The 15468-nt window shown below is 43.5% G+C and overlaps 11 non-coding genes and 2 pseudogenes across 11 annotated transcripts; all 13 read right to left on the reverse strand.

Moving 5' to 3' along the window:
* Positions 1-1026: 1026 nt before the first annotated feature.
* LOC136736851 (uncharacterized) lies at positions 1027-1155 on the reverse strand (annotated as a pseudogene).
* Positions 1156-2221: 1066 nt separating this feature from the next.
* On the reverse strand, positions 2222-2340 carry LOC136736771 (5S ribosomal RNA). Its single transcript, XR_010811825.1, has one exon. It is a non-coding gene; the product is annotated as a 5S ribosomal RNA (ribosomal RNA).
* A 1064-nt stretch (positions 2341-3404) lies between these two features.
* On the reverse strand, positions 3405-3523 carry LOC136736782 (5S ribosomal RNA). The gene has a single exon (XR_010811836.1). It is a non-coding gene; the product is annotated as a 5S ribosomal RNA (ribosomal RNA).
* Positions 3524-4588: 1065 nt separating this feature from the next.
* LOC136736780 (5S ribosomal RNA) lies at positions 4589-4707 on the reverse strand. The gene has a single exon (XR_010811834.1). It is a non-coding gene; the product is annotated as a 5S ribosomal RNA (ribosomal RNA).
* Positions 4708-5773: 1066 nt separating this feature from the next.
* On the reverse strand, positions 5774-5892 carry LOC136736686 (5S ribosomal RNA). Its single transcript, XR_010811744.1, has one exon. It is a non-coding gene; the product is annotated as a 5S ribosomal RNA (ribosomal RNA).
* Positions 5893-6957: 1065 nt separating this feature from the next.
* Positions 6958-7076, reverse strand: LOC136737232 (5S ribosomal RNA). Its single transcript, XR_010812198.1, has one exon. It is a non-coding gene; the product is annotated as a 5S ribosomal RNA (ribosomal RNA).
* Positions 7077-8142: 1066 nt separating this feature from the next.
* LOC136737152 (5S ribosomal RNA) lies at positions 8143-8261 on the reverse strand. Its single transcript, XR_010812122.1, has one exon. It is a non-coding gene; the product is annotated as a 5S ribosomal RNA (ribosomal RNA).
* A 1066-nt stretch (positions 8262-9327) lies between these two features.
* Positions 9328-9456, reverse strand: LOC136736827 (uncharacterized; annotated as a pseudogene).
* Positions 9457-10521: 1065 nt separating this feature from the next.
* On the reverse strand, positions 10522-10640 carry LOC136736698 (5S ribosomal RNA). The gene has a single exon (XR_010811755.1). It is a non-coding gene; the product is annotated as a 5S ribosomal RNA (ribosomal RNA).
* A 1066-nt stretch (positions 10641-11706) lies between these two features.
* Positions 11707-11825, reverse strand: LOC136737173 (5S ribosomal RNA). Its single transcript, XR_010812142.1, has one exon. It is a non-coding gene; the product is annotated as a 5S ribosomal RNA (ribosomal RNA).
* Positions 11826-12890: 1065 nt separating this feature from the next.
* LOC136736741 (5S ribosomal RNA) lies at positions 12891-13009 on the reverse strand. Its single transcript, XR_010811797.1, has one exon. It is a non-coding gene; the product is annotated as a 5S ribosomal RNA (ribosomal RNA).
* A 1076-nt stretch (positions 13010-14085) lies between these two features.
* Positions 14086-14204, reverse strand: LOC136736811 (5S ribosomal RNA). Its single transcript, XR_010811861.1, has one exon. It is a non-coding gene; the product is annotated as a 5S ribosomal RNA (ribosomal RNA).
* A 1066-nt stretch (positions 14205-15270) lies between these two features.
* On the reverse strand, positions 15271-15389 carry LOC136736662 (5S ribosomal RNA). Its single transcript, XR_010811721.1, has one exon. It is a non-coding gene; the product is annotated as a 5S ribosomal RNA (ribosomal RNA).
* Positions 15390-15468: the final 79 nt, after the last annotated feature.

Here is a 15468-nt window from a genome sequence, read left to right on the forward strand (position 1 = left end):
ATATCCGTTTCTGCCGTTCATACTTACAGTTGAACTGTCTCTCTACTCTAAAGCCCGGGACACACCAGCGCGCCGCAGGCAGTCCCTGCTAACACGCCACGTTGTGGCAACGTTGTGGCAACGTTGTGCGTTAGCTGGGGTGCCACACCAGACCGGAACTATATTTTACAAAACGAACACATTGTCTTGATAAAACAGCTGTAATTGAGTGCCTGACACGCCAGTCAAGCGCAATCTTGAGAAGGTGTGCATTTCAGTAAGGATTTCAATTGACATGCAGTATGAAACTGAAAGGAGGTTGCATCACTATGATGCATAACATTGCATGTAGTGTATTTTCAAGTGTGTGCATTCATCCTGTTGTCATTTTGTTTTGAAAGCAGAAGAATCATTCAACAGGTTGCTGAGACAAATGTAAACCAGTAAAACATATGAAGAGAAACAAACCTTGAATGTAAGTTCAGTTGTTTAAACATTTGACAAACTATGGTGAGGGGGTAAGAAAACACACAAATCCAGCAGCTCCTGTATTTCAATACACCAGAACCCAATATTATTGGCGAGTCGGGTAGTCCATCATCACAGTTCGAGGGCAGGCATCATTTCAGTAATTTCATCCCGTTGCATTCACATCCGTGCCTTGAATGAGATTGAATGTGATCTTTGCTCTCAAGTATGTTCCCAAGTTTTACACTTTCGTGCTTTGCATGAATGGGAATGGAACCGTGTGTGTTGAATGAGGCTCCTTGTGAGCACTGAACTTTGTCCGGTGGAGTTCCTTTTTGTGTTGCTGTAATTGTGTCATTTCTCGATGAGAAAGATTAGGCAACATTTAGTCACTTCTAGCCATGATGCTCAATTTATTTATGAATGTACCCTAGTTACTAGGGACCGTTTACGTTGGAGAACAAGATCTATTGTATGCCTGTGTATTTGGGGAAGTAAAATCTGAAATAATGATGAAATTGCGTGTATCCAAAGTTAAAACTTGTGATTTGTCGCCCTCTGGTGTGTAAAAGATGCAAAAGCTTACAGCACCTGGTATTCCCAGGCGGTCTCCCATCCAAGTACTGACCAGGCCCGAGCCTGCTTAGCTTCCGAGATCGGACGAGATCGGACGAGATCGGGCGTATTCAGGCTAGTATGCCCATAAGCCAGGGAGGCTGTCCCTGACGCTCTACTTAAAGGGAAGGCAATATCCGTTTCTGCCGTTCATACTTACAGTTGAACTGTCTCTCTACTCTAAAGCCCGGGACACACCAGCGCGCCGCAGACAGTCCCTGCTAACACGCCACATTGTGGCAACGTTGTGGCAACGTTGTGCGTTAGCTGGGGTGCCACACCAGACCGGAACTATATATTACAAAACGAACACATTGTCTTGATAAAACAGCTGTAATTGAGTGCCTGACACGCCAGTCAAGCGCAATCTTGAGAAGGTGTGCATTTCAGTAAGGATTTCAATTGACATGCAGTATGAAACTGAAAGGAGGTTGCATCACTATGATGCATAACATTGCATGTATTGTATTTTCAAGTGTGTGCATTCATCCTGTTGTCATTTTGTTTTGAAAGCAGAAGAATCATTCAACAGGTTGCTGAGACAAATGTAAACCAGTAAAACATATGAAGAGAAACAAACCTTGAATATAAGTTCAGTTGTTTAAACATTTGACAAACTATGGTGAGGGGGTAAGAAAACACACAAATCCAGCAGCTCCTGTATTTCAATACACCAGAACCCAATATTATTGGCGAGTCGGGTAGTCCATCATCACAGTTCGAGGGCAGGCATCATTTCAGTAATTTCATCCCGTTGCATTCACATCCGTGCCTTGAATGAGATTGAATGTGATCTTTGCTCTCAAGTATGTTCCCAAGTTTTACACTTTCGTGCTTTGCATGAATGGGAATGGAACCGTGTGTGTTGAATGAGGCTCCTTGTGAGCACTGAACTTTGTCCGGTGAAGTTCCTTTTTGTGTTGCTGTAATTGTGTCATTTCTCGATGAGAAAGATTAGGCAACATTTAGTCACTTCTAGCCATGATGCTCAATTTATTTACGAATGTACCCTAGTTACTAGGGACCGTTTACGTTGGAGAACAAGATCTATTGTATGCCTGTGTATTTGGGGAAGTAAAATCTGAAATAATGATGAAATTGTGTGTATCCAAAGTTAAAACTCGTGATTTGTCGCCCTCTGGTGTGTATAAGGTGCAAAAGCTTACAGCACCTGCTATTCCCAGGTGGTCTCCCATCCAAGTACTGACCAGGCCTGAGCCTGCTTGGCTTCCGAGATCGGACGAGATCGGGCGTATTCAGGCTAGTATGGCCTTAAGCCAGGGAGGCTGTCCCTGACGCTCTACTTAAAGGGAAGGCAATATCCGTTTCTGCCGTTCATACTTACAGTTGAACTGTCTCTCTACTCTAAAGCCCGGGACACACCAGCGCGCTGCAGACAGTCCCTGCTAACACGCCACGTTGTGGCAACGTTGTGGCAACGTTGTGCGTTAGCTGGGGTGCCACACCAGACCGGAACTATATTTTACAAAACGAACACATTGTCTTGATAAAACAGCTGTAATTGAGTGCCTGACTTGCCAGTCAAGCGCAATCTTGAGATGGTGTGCATTTCAGTAAGGATTTCAATTGACATGCAGTATGAAACTGAAAGGAGGTTGCATCACTATGATGCATAACATTGCATGTATTGTATTTTCAAGTGTGTGCATTCATCCTGTTGTCATTTTGTTTTGAAAGCACAAGAATCATTCAACAGGATGCTGAGACAAATGTAAACCAGTAAAACATATGAAGAGAAACAAACCTTGAATATAAGTTCAGTTGTTTAAACATTTGACAATCTATGGTGAGGGGTAAGAAAACACACAAATCCAGCAGCTCCTGTATTTCAATACACCGGAACCCAATATTATTGGCGAGTCGTGTAGTCCATCATCACAGTTCGAGGGCAGGCATCATTTCAGTAATTTCATCCCGTTGCATTCACATCCGTGCCTTGAATGAGATTGAATGTGATCTTTGCTCTCAAGTATGTTCCCAAGTTTTACACTTTTGTGCTTTGCATGAATGGGAATGGAACCGTGTGTGTTGAATGATGCTCCTTGTGAGCACTGAACTTTGTGCGGTGGAGTTCCTTTTTTGTTGCTGTAATTGTGTCATTTCTTGATGAGAAAGATTAGGCAACATTTAGTCACTTCTAGCCATGATGCTCAATTTATTTACGAATGTACCCTAGTTACTAGGGACCGTTTACGTTGGAGAACAAGATCTATTGTATGCCTGTGTATTTGGGGAAGTCAAATCTGAAATAATGATGAAATTGTGTGTATCCAAAGTTAAAACTCGTGATTTGTCGCCCTCTGGTGTGTAAAAGGTGCAAAAGCTTACAGCACCTGGTTTTTCCAGGCGGTCTCCCATCCAAGTACTGACCAGGCCCGAGCCTGCTTGGCTTCCGAGATCAGACGAGATCGGGCGTATTCAGCCTAGTATGGCCGTAAGCCAGGGAGGCTGTCCCTGACGCTCTACTTAAAGGGAAGGCAATATCCGTTTCTGCCGTTCATACTTACAGTTGAACTGTCTCTCTACTCTAAAGCCCGGGACACACCAGCGCGCCGCAGACAGTCCCTGCTAACACACCACGTTGTGGCAACATTGTGGCAACGTTGTGCGTTAGCTGGGTTGCCACACCAGACCGGAACTATATTTTACAAAACGAACACATTGTCTTGATAAAACAGCTGTAATTGAGTGCCTGACACGCCAGTCAAGCGCAATCTTGAGAAGGTGTGCATTTCAGTAAGGATTTCAATTGACATGCAGTATGAAACTGAAAGGAGGTTGCATCACTATGATGCATAACATTGCATGTATTGTATTTTCAAGTGTGTGCATTCATCCTGTTGTCATTTTGTTTTGAAAGCACAAGAATCATTCAACAGGATGCTGAGACAAATGTAAACCAGTAAAACATATGAAGAGAAACAAACCTTGAATATAACTTCAGTTGTTTAAACATTTGATAAACTATGGTGAGGGGTAAGAAAACACACAAATCCAGCAGCTCCTGTATTTCAATACACCAGAACCCAATATTATTGGCGAGTCGGGTAGTCCATCATCACAGTTCGAGGGCAGGCATCATTTCAGTAATTTCATCCCGTTGCATTCACATGCGTGCCTTGAATGAGATTGAATGTTATCTTTACTCTCAAGTACGTTCCCAAGTTTTACACTTTCGTGGTTTGCATGAATGGGAATGGAACCGTGTGTGTTGAATGATGCTCCTTGTGAGCACTGAACTTTGTGCGGTGGAGTTCCTTTTTTGTTGCTGTAATTGTGTCATTTCTTGATGAGAAAGATTAGGCAACATTTAGTCACTTCTAGCCATGATGCTCAATTTATTGACGAATGTACCCTAGTTACTAGGGACCGTTTACGTTGGAGAACAAGATCTATTGTATGCCTGTGTATTTGGGGAAGTAAAATCTGAAATAATGATGAAATTGTGTGTATCCAAAGTTAAAACTCGTGATTTGTCGCCCTCTGGTTTATTAAAAGGTGCAAGAGCTTACAGCACATGGTATTCCCAGGCGGTCTCCCATCCAAGTACTGACCAGGCCCGAGCCTGGTTGGCTTCCGAGATCGGACGAGATCGGGCGTATTCAGGCTAGTATGGCCGTAAGCCAGGGAGGCTGTCCCTGACGCTCTACTTAAAGGGAAGGCAATATCCGTTTCTGCCGTTCATACTTACAGTTGAACTGTCTCTCTACTCTAAAGCCCGGGACACACCAGCGCGCCGCAGACAGTCCCTGCTAACACGCCACGTTGTGGCTACATTGTGGCAACGTTGTGCGTTAGCTGGGGTGCCACACCAGACCGGAACTATATATTACAAAACGAACACATTGTCTTGATAAAACAGCTGTAATTGAGTGCCTGACACGCCAGTCAAGCGCAATCTTGAGAAGGTGTGCATTTCAGTAAGGATTTCAATTGACATGCAGTATGAAACTGAAAGGAGGTTGCATCACTATGATGCATAACATTGCATGTATTGTATTTTCAAGTGTGTGCATTCATCCTGTTGTCATTTTGTTTTGAAAGCAGAAGAATCATTCAACAGGTTGCTGAGACAAATGTAAACCAGTAAAACATATGAAGAGAAACAAACCTTGAATATAAGTTCAGTTGTTTAAACATTTGACAAACTATGGTGAGGGGGTAAGAAAACACACAAATCCAGCAGCTCCTGTATTTCAATACACCAGAACCCAATATTATTGGCGAGTCGGGTAGTCCATCATCACAGTTCGAGGGCAGGCATCATTTCAGTAATTTCATCCCGTTGCATTCACATCCGTGCCTTGAATGAGATTGAATGTGATCTTTGCTCTCAAGTATGTTCCCAAGTTTTACACTTTCGTGCTTTGCATGAATGGGAATGGAACCGTGTGTGTTGAATGAGGCTCCTTGTGAGCACTGAACTTTGTCCGGTGGAGTTCCTTTTTGTGTTGCTGTAATTGTGTCATTTCTCGATGAGAAAGATTAGGCAACATTTAGTCACTTCTAGCCATGATGCTCAATTTATTTACGAATGTACCCTAGTTACTAGGGACCGTTTACGTTGGAGAACAAGATCTATTGTATGCCTGTGTATTTGGGGAAGTAAAATCTGAAATAATGATGAAATTGCGTGTATCCAAAGTTAAAACTCGTGATTTGTCGCCCTCTGGTGTGTAAAAGATGCAAAAGCTTACAGCACCTGGTATGCCCAGGCGGTCTCCCATCCAAGTACTGACCAGGCCCGAGCCTGCTTGGCTTCCGAGATCGGACGAGATCGGGCGTATTCAGGCTAGTATGGCCGTAAGCCAGGGAGGCTGTCCCTGACGCTCTACTTAAAGGGAAGGCAATATCCGTTTCTGCCGTTCATACTTACAGTTGAACTGTCTCTCTACTCTAAAGCCCGGGACACACCAGCGCGCCGCAGACAGTCCCTGCTAACACACCACGTTGTGGCAACATTGTGGCAACGTTGTGCGTTAGCTGGGTTGCCACACCAGACCGGAACTATATTTTACAAAACGAACACATTGTCTTGATAAAACAGCTGTAATTGAGTGCCTGACACGCCAGTCAAGCGCAATCTTGAGAAGGTGTGCATTTCAGTAAGGATTTCAATTGACATGCAGTATGAAACTGAAAGGAGGTTGCATCACTATGATGCATAACATTGCATGTATTGTATTTTCAAGTGTGTGCATTCATCCTGTTGTCATTTTGTTTTGAAAGCACAAGAATCATTCAACAGGATGCTGAGACAAATGTAAACCAGTAAAACATATGAAGAGAAACAAACCTTGAATATAACTTCAGTTGTTTAAACATTTGATAAACTATGGTGAGGGGTAAGAAAACACACAAATCCAGCAGCTCCTGTATTTCAATACACCAGAACCCAATATTATTGGCGAGTCGGGTAGTCCATCATCACAGTTCGAGGGCAGGCATCATTTCAGTAATTTCATCCCGTTGCATTCACATGCGTGCCTTGAATGAGATTGAATGTTATCTTTACTCTCAAGTACGTTCCCAAGTTTTACACTTTCGTGGTTTGCATGAATGGGAATGGAACCGTGTGTGTTGAATGATGCTCCTTGTGAGCACTGAACTTTGTGCGGTGGAGTTCCTTTTTGTGTTGCTGTAATTGTGTCATTTCTTGATGAGAAAGATTAGGCAACATTTAGTCACTTCTAGCCATGATGCTCAATTTATTTACGAATGTACCCTAGTTACTAGGGACCGTTTACGTTGGAGAACAAGATCTATTGTATGCCTGTGTATTTGGGGAAGTCAAATCTGAAATAATGATGAAATTGCGTGTATCCAAAGTTAAAACTTGTGATTTGTCGCCCTCTGGTGTGTAAAAGATGCAAAAGCTTACAGCACCTGGTATTCCCAGGCGGTCTCCCATCCAAGTACTGTCCAGGCCCGAGCCTGCTTGGCTTCCGAGATCGGACGAGATCGGGCGTATTCAGGCTAGTATGGCCGTAAGCCAGGGAGGCTGTCCCTGACGCTCTACTTAAAGGGAAGGCAATATCCGTTTCTGCCGTTCATACTTACAGTTGAACTGTCTCTCTACTCTAAAGCCCGGGACACACCAGCGCGCCGCAGACAGTCCCTGCTAACACGCCACGTTGTGGCAACATTGTGGCAACGTTGTGCGTTAGCTGGGTTGCCACACCAGACCGGAACTATGTATTACAAAACGAACACATTGTCTTGATAAAACAGCTGTAATTGAGTGCCTGACACGCCAGTCAAGCGCAATCTTGAGAAGGTGTGCATTTCAGTAAGGATTTCAATTGACATGCAGTATGAAACTGAAAGGAGGTTGCATCACTATGATGCATAACATTGCATGTATTGTATTTTCAAGTGTGTGCATTCATCCTGTTGTCATTTTGTTTTGAAAGCAGAAGAATCATTCAACAGGTTGCTGAGACAAATGTAAACCAGTAAAACATATGAAGAGAAACAAACCTTGAATATAAGTTCAGTTGTTTAAACATTTGACAAACTATGGTGAGGGGGTAAGAAAACACACAAATCCAGCAGCTCCTGTATTTCAATACACCAGAACCCAATATTATTGGCGAGTCGGGTAGTCCATCATCACAGTTCGAGGGCAGGCATCATTTCAGTAATTTCATCCCGTTGCATTCACATCCGTGCCTTGAATGAGATTGAATGTGATCTTTGCTCTCAAGTATGTTCCCAAGTTTTACACTTTCGTGCTTTGCATGAATGGGAATGGAACCGTGTGTGTTGAATGAGGCTCCTTGTGAGCACTGAACTTTGTGCGGTGGAGTTCCTTTTTGTGTTGCTGTAATTGTGTCATTTCTCGATGAGAAAGATTAGGCAACATTTAGTCACTTCTAGCCATGATGCTCAATTTATTTACGAATGTACCCTAGTTACTAGGGACCGTTTACGTTGGAGAACAAGATCTATTGTATGCCTGTGTATTTGGGGAAGTAAAATCTGAAATAATGATGAAATTGTGTGTATCCAAAGTTAAAACTCGTGATTTGTCGCCCTCTGGTGTGTAAAAGTTGCAAAAGCTTACAGCACCTGGTATTCCCAGGTGGTCTCCCATCCAAGTACTGACCAGGCCCGAGCCTGCTTGGCTTCCGAGATCGGACGAGATCGGGCGTATTCAGGCTAGTATGGCCGTAAGCCAGGGAGGCTGTCCCTGACGCTCTAGTTAAAGGGAAGGCAATATCCGTTTCTGCCGTTCATACTTACAGTTTAACTGTCTCTCTACTCTAAAGCCCGGGACACACCAGCGCGCCGCAGGCAGTCCCTGCTAACACGCCACGTTGTGGCAACGTTGTGGCAACGTTGTGCGTTAGCTGGGGTGCCACACCAGACCGGAACAATATTTTACAAAACGAACACATTGTCTTGATAAAACAGCTGTAATTGAGTGCCTGACACGCCAGTCAAGCGCAATCTTGAGAAGGTGTGCATTTCAGTAAGGATTTCAATTGACATGCAGTATGAAACTGAAAGGAGGTTGCATCACTATGATGCATAACATTGCATGTAGTGTATTTTCAAGTGTGTGCATTCATCCTGTTGTCATTTTGTTTTGAAAGCAGAAGAATCATTCAACAGGTTGCTGAGACAAATGTAAACCAGTAAAACATATGAAGAGAAACAAACCTTGAATGTAAGTTCAGTTGTTTAAACATTTGACAAACTATGGTGAGGGGGTAAGAAAACACACAAATCCAGCAGCTCCTGTATTTCAATACACCAGAACCCAATATTATTGGCGAGTCGGGTAGTCCATCATCACAGTTCGAGGGCAGGCATCATTTCAGTAATTTCATCCCGTTGCATTCACATCCGTGCCTTGAATGAGATTGAATGTGATCTTTGCTCTCAAGTATGTTCCCAAGTTTTACACTTTCGTGCTTTGCATGAATGGGAATGGAACCGTGTGTGTTGAATGAGGCTCCTTGTGAGCACTGAACTTTGTCCGGTGGAGTTCCTTTTTGTGTTGCTGTAATTGTGTCATTTCTCGATGAGAAAGATTAGGCAACATTTAGTCACTTCTAGCCATGATGCTCAATTTATTTATGAATGTACCCTAGTTACTAGGGACCGTTTACGTTGGAGAACAAGATCTATTGTATGCCTGTGTATTTGGGGAAGTAAAATCTGAAATAATGATGAAATTGCGTGTATCCAAAGTTAAAACTTGTGATTTGTCGCCCTCTGGTGTGTAAAAGATGCAAAAGCTTACAGCACCTGGTATTCCCAGGCGGTCTCCCATCCAAGTACTGACCAGGCCCGAGCCTGCTTAGCTTCCGAGATCGGACGATATCAGACGAGATCGGGCGTATTCAGGCTAGTATGGTCGTAAGCCAGGGAGGCTGTCCCTGACGCTCTACTTAAAGGGAAGGCAATATCCGTTTCTGCCGTTCATACTTACAGTTGAACTGTCTCTCTACTCTAAAGCCCGGGACACACCAGCGCGCTGCAGACAGTCCCTGCTAACACGCCACGTTGTGGCAACGTTGTGGCAACGTTGTGCGTTAGCTGGGGTGCCACACCAGACCGGAACTATATTTTACAAAACGAACACATTGTCTTGATAAAACAGCTGTAATTGAGTGCCTGACTTGCCAGTCAAGCGCAATCTTGAGATGGTGTGCATTTCAGTAAGGATTTCAATTAACATGCAGTATGAAACTGAAAGGAGGTTGCATCACTATGATGCATAACATTGCATGTATTGTATTTTCAAGTGTGTGCATTCATCCTGTTGTCATTTTGTTTTGAAAGCACAAGAATCATTCAACAGGATGCTGAGACAAATGTAAACCAGTACAACATATGAAGAGAAACAAACCTTGAATATAAGTTCAGTTGTTTAAACATTTGACAATCTATGGTGAGGGGTAAGAAAACACACAAATCCAGCAGCTCCTGTATTTCAATACACCGGAACCCAATATTATTGGCGAGTCGTGTAGTCCATCATCACAGTTCGAGGGCAGGCATCATTTCAGTAATTTCATCCCGTTGCATTCACATCCGTGCCTTGAATGAGATTGAATGTTATCTTTACTCTCAAGTACGTTCCCAAGTTTTACACTTTCGTGGTTTGCATGAATGGGAATGGAACCGTGTGTGTTGAATGATGCTCCTTGTGAGCACTGAACTTTGTGCGGTGGAGTTCCTTTTTTGTTGCTGTAATTGTGTCATTTCTTGATGAGAAAGATTAGGCAACATTTAGTCACTTCTAGCCATGATGCTCAATTTATTGACGAATGTACCCTAGTTACTAGGGACCGTTTACGTTGGAGAACAAGATCTATTGTATGCCTGTGTATTTGGGGAAGTAAAATCTGAAATAATGATGAAATTGTGTGTATCCAAAGTTAAAACTCGTGATTTGTCGCCCTCTGGTTTATTAAAAGGTGCAAGAGCTTACAGCACATGGTATTCCCAGGCGGTCTCCCATCCAAGTACTGACCAGGCCCGAGCCTGCTTGGCTTCCGAGATCGGACGAGATCGGGCGTATTCAGGCTAGTATGGCCGTAAGCCAGGGAGGCTGTCCCTGACGCTCTACTTAAAGGGAAGGCAATATCCGTTTCTGCCGTTCATACTTACAGTTGAACTGTCTCTCTACTCTAAAGCCCGGGACACACCAGCGCGCCGCAGACAGTCCCTGCTAACACGCCACGTTGTGGCTACATTGTGGCAACGTTGTGCGTTAGCTGGGGTGCCACACCAGACCGGAACTATATATTACAAAACGAACACATTGTCTTGATAAAACAGCTGTAATTGAGTGCCTGACACGCCAGTCAAGCGCAATCTTGAGAAGGTGTGCATTTCAGTAAGGATTTCAATTGACATGCAGTATGAAACTGAAAGGAGGTTGCATCACTATGATGCATAACATTGCATGTATTGTATTTTCAAGTGTGTGCATTCATCCTGTTGTCATTTTGTTTTGAAAGCAGAAGAATCATTCAACAGGTTGCTGAGACAAATGTAAACCAGTAAAACATATGAAGAGAAACAAACCTTGAATATAAGTTCAGTTGTTTAAACATTTGACAAACTATGGTGAGGGGGTAAGAAAACACACAAATCCAGCAGCTCCTGTATTTCAATACACCAGAACCCAATATTATTGGCGAGTCGGGTAGTCCATCATCACAGTTCGAGGGCAGGCATCATTTCAGTAATTTCATGCCGTTGCATTCACATCCGTGCCTTGAATGAGATTGAATGTGATCTTTGCTCTCAAGTATGTTCCCAAGTTTTACACTTTCGTGCTTTGCATGAATGGGAATGGAACCGTGTGTGTTGAATGAGGCTCCTTGTGAGCACTGAACTTTGTCCGGTGGAGTTCCTTTTTGTGTTGCTGTAATTGTGTCATTTCTCGATGAGAAAGATTAGGCAACATTTAGTCACTTCTAGCCATGATGCTCAATTTATTTACGAATGTACCCTAGTTACTAGGGACCGTTTACGTTGGAGAACAAGATCTATTGTATGCCTGTGTATTTGGGGAAGTAAAATCTGAAATAATGATGAAATTGCGTGTATCCAAAGTTAAAACTCGTGATTTGTCGCCCTCTGGTGTGTAAAAGATGCAAAAGCTTACAGCACCTGGTATTCCCAGGCGGTCTCCCATCCAAGTACTGACCAGGCCCGAGCCTGCTTGGCTTCCGAGATCGGACGAGATCGGGCGTATTCAGGCTAGTATGGCCGTAAGCCAGGGAGGCTGTCCCTGACGCTCTACTTAAAGGGAAGGCAATATCCGTTTCTGCCGTTCATACTTACAGTTGAACTGTCTCTCTACTCTAAAGCCCGGGACACACCAGCGCGCCGCAGACAGTCCCTGCTAACACACCACGTTGTGGCAACATTGTGGCAACGTTGTGCGTTAGCTGGGTTGCCACACCAGACCGAACTATATTTTACAAAACGAACACATTGTCTTGATAAAACAGCTGTAATTGAGTGCCTGACACGCCAGTCAAGCGCAATCTTGAGAAGGTGTGCATTTCAGTAAGGATTTCAATTGACATGCAGTATGAAACTGAAAGGAGGTTGCATCACTATGATGCATAACATTGCATGTAGTGTATTTTCAAGTGTGTGCATTCATCCTGTTGTCATTTTGTTTTGAAAGCAGAAGAATCATTCAACAGGTTGCTGAGACAAATGTAAACCAGTAAAACATATGAAGAGAAACAAACCTTGAATATAAGTTCAGTTGTTTAAACATTTGACAAACTATGGTGAGGGGGTAAGAAAACACACAAATCCAGCAGCTCCTGTATATCAATACACCAGAACCCAATATTATTGGCGAGTCGGGTAGTCCATCATCACAGTTCGAGGGCAGGCATCATTTCAGTAATTTCATCCCGTTGCATTCACATCCGTGCCTTGAATGAGATTGAATGTGATCTTTGCTCTCAAGTATGTTCCCAAGTTTTACACTTTCGTGCTTTGCATGAATGGGAATGGAACCGTGTGTGTTGAATGAGGCTCCTTGTGAGCACTGAACTTTGTCCGGTGGAGTTCCTTTTTGTGTTGCTGTAATTGTGTCATTTCTTGATGAGAAAGATTAGGCAACATTTAGTCACTTCTAGCCATGATGCTCAATTTATTTACGAATGTACCCTAGTTACTAGGGACCGTTTACGTTGGAGAACAAGATCTATTGTATGCCTGTGTATTTGGGGAAGTCAAATCTGAAATAATGATGAAATTGTGTGTATCCAAAGTTAAAACTCGTGATTTGTCGCCCTCTGGTGTGTAAAAGATGCAAAAGCTTACAGCACCTGGTATTCCCAGGCGGTCTCCCATCCAAGTACTGACCAGGCCCGAGCCTGCTTGGCTTCTGAGATCGGACGAGATCGGGCATATTCAGGCTAGTATGGCCGTAAGCCAGGAAGGCTGTCCCTGACGCTCTATTTAAAGGGAAGGCAATATCCGTTTCTGCCATTCATACTTACAGTTGAACTGTCTCTCTACTCTAAAGCCCGGGACACACCAGCGCGCCACAGACAGTCCCTGCTAACACGCCACATTGTGGCAACGTTGTGGCAACGTTGTGGCAACGTTGTGCGTTAGCTGGGGTGCCACACCAGACCGGAACTATATTTTACAAAACTAACACATTTTCTTGATAAAACAGCTGTAATTGAGTGCCTGACACGCCAGTCAAGCGCAATATTGAGAAGGTGTGCATTTCAGAAAGGATTTCAATTGACATGCAGTATGAAACTGAAAGGAGGTTGCATCACTATGATGCATAACATTGCATGTATTGTATTTTCAAGTGTGTGCATTCATCCTGTTGTCATTTTGTTTTGAAAGCACAATAATCATTCAACAGGTTGCTGAGACAAATGTAAACCAGTAAAACATATGAAGAGAAACAAACCTTGAATATAAGTTCAGTTGTTTAAACATTTGACAAACTATGGTGAGGGGGTAAGAAAACACACAAATCCAGCAGCTCCTGTATTTCAATACACCAGAACCCAATATTATTGGCGAGTCGGGTAGTCCATCATCACAGTTCGAGGGCAGGCATCATTTCAGTAATTTCATCCCGTTGCATTCACATCCGTGCCTTGAATGAGATTGAATGTGATCTTTGCTCTCAAGTATGTTCCCAAGTTTTACACTTTCGTGCTTTGCATGAATGGGAATGGAACCGTGTGTGTTGAATGAGGCTCCTTGTGAGCACTGAACTTTGTCCGGTGGAGTTCTTTTTGTGTTGCTGTAATTGTGTCATTTCTCGATGAGAAAGATTAGGCAACATTTAGTCACTTCTAGCCATGATGCTCAATTTATTTACGAATGTACCCTAGTTACTAGGGACCGTTTACGTTGGAGAACAAGATCTATTGTATGCCTGTGTATTTGGGGAAGTAAAATCTGAAATAATGATGAAATTGTGTGTATCCAAAGTTAAAACTCGTGATTTGTCGCCCTCTGGTGTGTAAAAGGTGCAGAAGCTTACAGCACCTGGTATTCCCAGGCGGTCTCCCATCCAAGTACTGACCAGACCCGAGCCTGCTTGGCTTCCGAGATCGGACGACATCGGGCGTATTCAGGCTAGTATGGCCGTAAGCCAGGGAGGCTGTCCCTGACGCTCTAGTTAAAGGGAAGGCAATATCCGTTTCTGCCGTTCATACTTACAGTTGAACTGTCTCTCTACTCTAAAGCCCGGGACACACCAGCGCGCCGCAGACAGTCCCTGCTAACACGCCACGTTGTGGCAACGTTGTGGCAACGTTGTGCGTTAGCTGGGGTGCCACACCAGACCGGAACTATATATTACAAAACGAACACATTGTCTTGATAAAACAGCTGTAATTGAGTCCCTGACACGCCAGTCAAGCGCAATCTTGAGAAGGTGTGCATTTCAGTAAGGATTTCAATTGACATGCAGTATGAAACTGAAAGGAGGTTGCATCACTACGATGCATAACATTGCATGTATTGTATTTTCAAGTGTGTGCATTCATCCTGTTGTCATTTTGTTTTGAAAGCAGAAGAATCATTCAACAGGTTGCTGAGACAAATGTAAACCAGTAAAACATATGAAGAGAAACAAACCTTGAATATAAGTTCAGTTGTTTAAACATTTGACAAACTATGGTGAGGGGGTAAGAAAACACACAAATCCAGCAGCTCCTGTATTTCAATACACCGGAACCCAATATTATTGGCGAGTCGGGTAGTCCATCATCACAGTTCGAGGGCAGGCATCATTTCAGTAATTTCATCCCGTTGCATTCACATCCGTGCCTTGAATGAGATTGAATGTGATCTTTGCTCTCAAGTATGTTCCCAAGTTTTACACTTTTGTGCTTTGCATGAATGGGAATGGAACCGTGTGTGTTGAATGAGGCTCCTTGTGAGCACTGAACTTTGTCCGGTGGAGTTCCTTTTTGTGTTGCTGTAATTGTGTCATTTCTCGATGAGAAAGATTAGGCAACATTTAGTCACTTCTAGCCATGATGCTCAATTTATTTATGAATGTACCCTAGTTACTAGGGACCGTTTACGTTGGAGAAGAAGATCTATTGTATGCCTGTGTATTTGGGGAAGTCAAATCTGAAATAATGATGAAATTGTGTGTATCCAAAGTTAAAACTCGTGATTTGTCGCCCTCTGGTGTGTAAAAGGTGCAAAAGCTTACAGCACCTGGTATTTCCAGGCGGTCTCCCATCCAAGTACTGACCAGGCCCGAGCCTGCTTGGCTTCCGAGATCGGACGAGATCGGGCGTATTCAGGCTAGTATGGCCGTAAGCCAGGGAGGCTGTCCCTGACGCTCTACTTAAAGGGAAGGCAATATCCGTTTCTGCTGTTCATACTTACAGTTGAACTGTC

The sequence above is a fragment of the Amia ocellicauda genome, unplaced genomic scaffold (genome assembly GCF_036373705.1).
Source record: "Amia ocellicauda isolate fAmiCal2 unplaced genomic scaffold, fAmiCal2.hap1 HAP1_SCAFFOLD_47, whole genome shotgun sequence".
Classification (NCBI taxonomy): domain Eukaryota; kingdom Metazoa; phylum Chordata; class Actinopteri; order Amiiformes; family Amiidae; genus Amia; species Amia ocellicauda.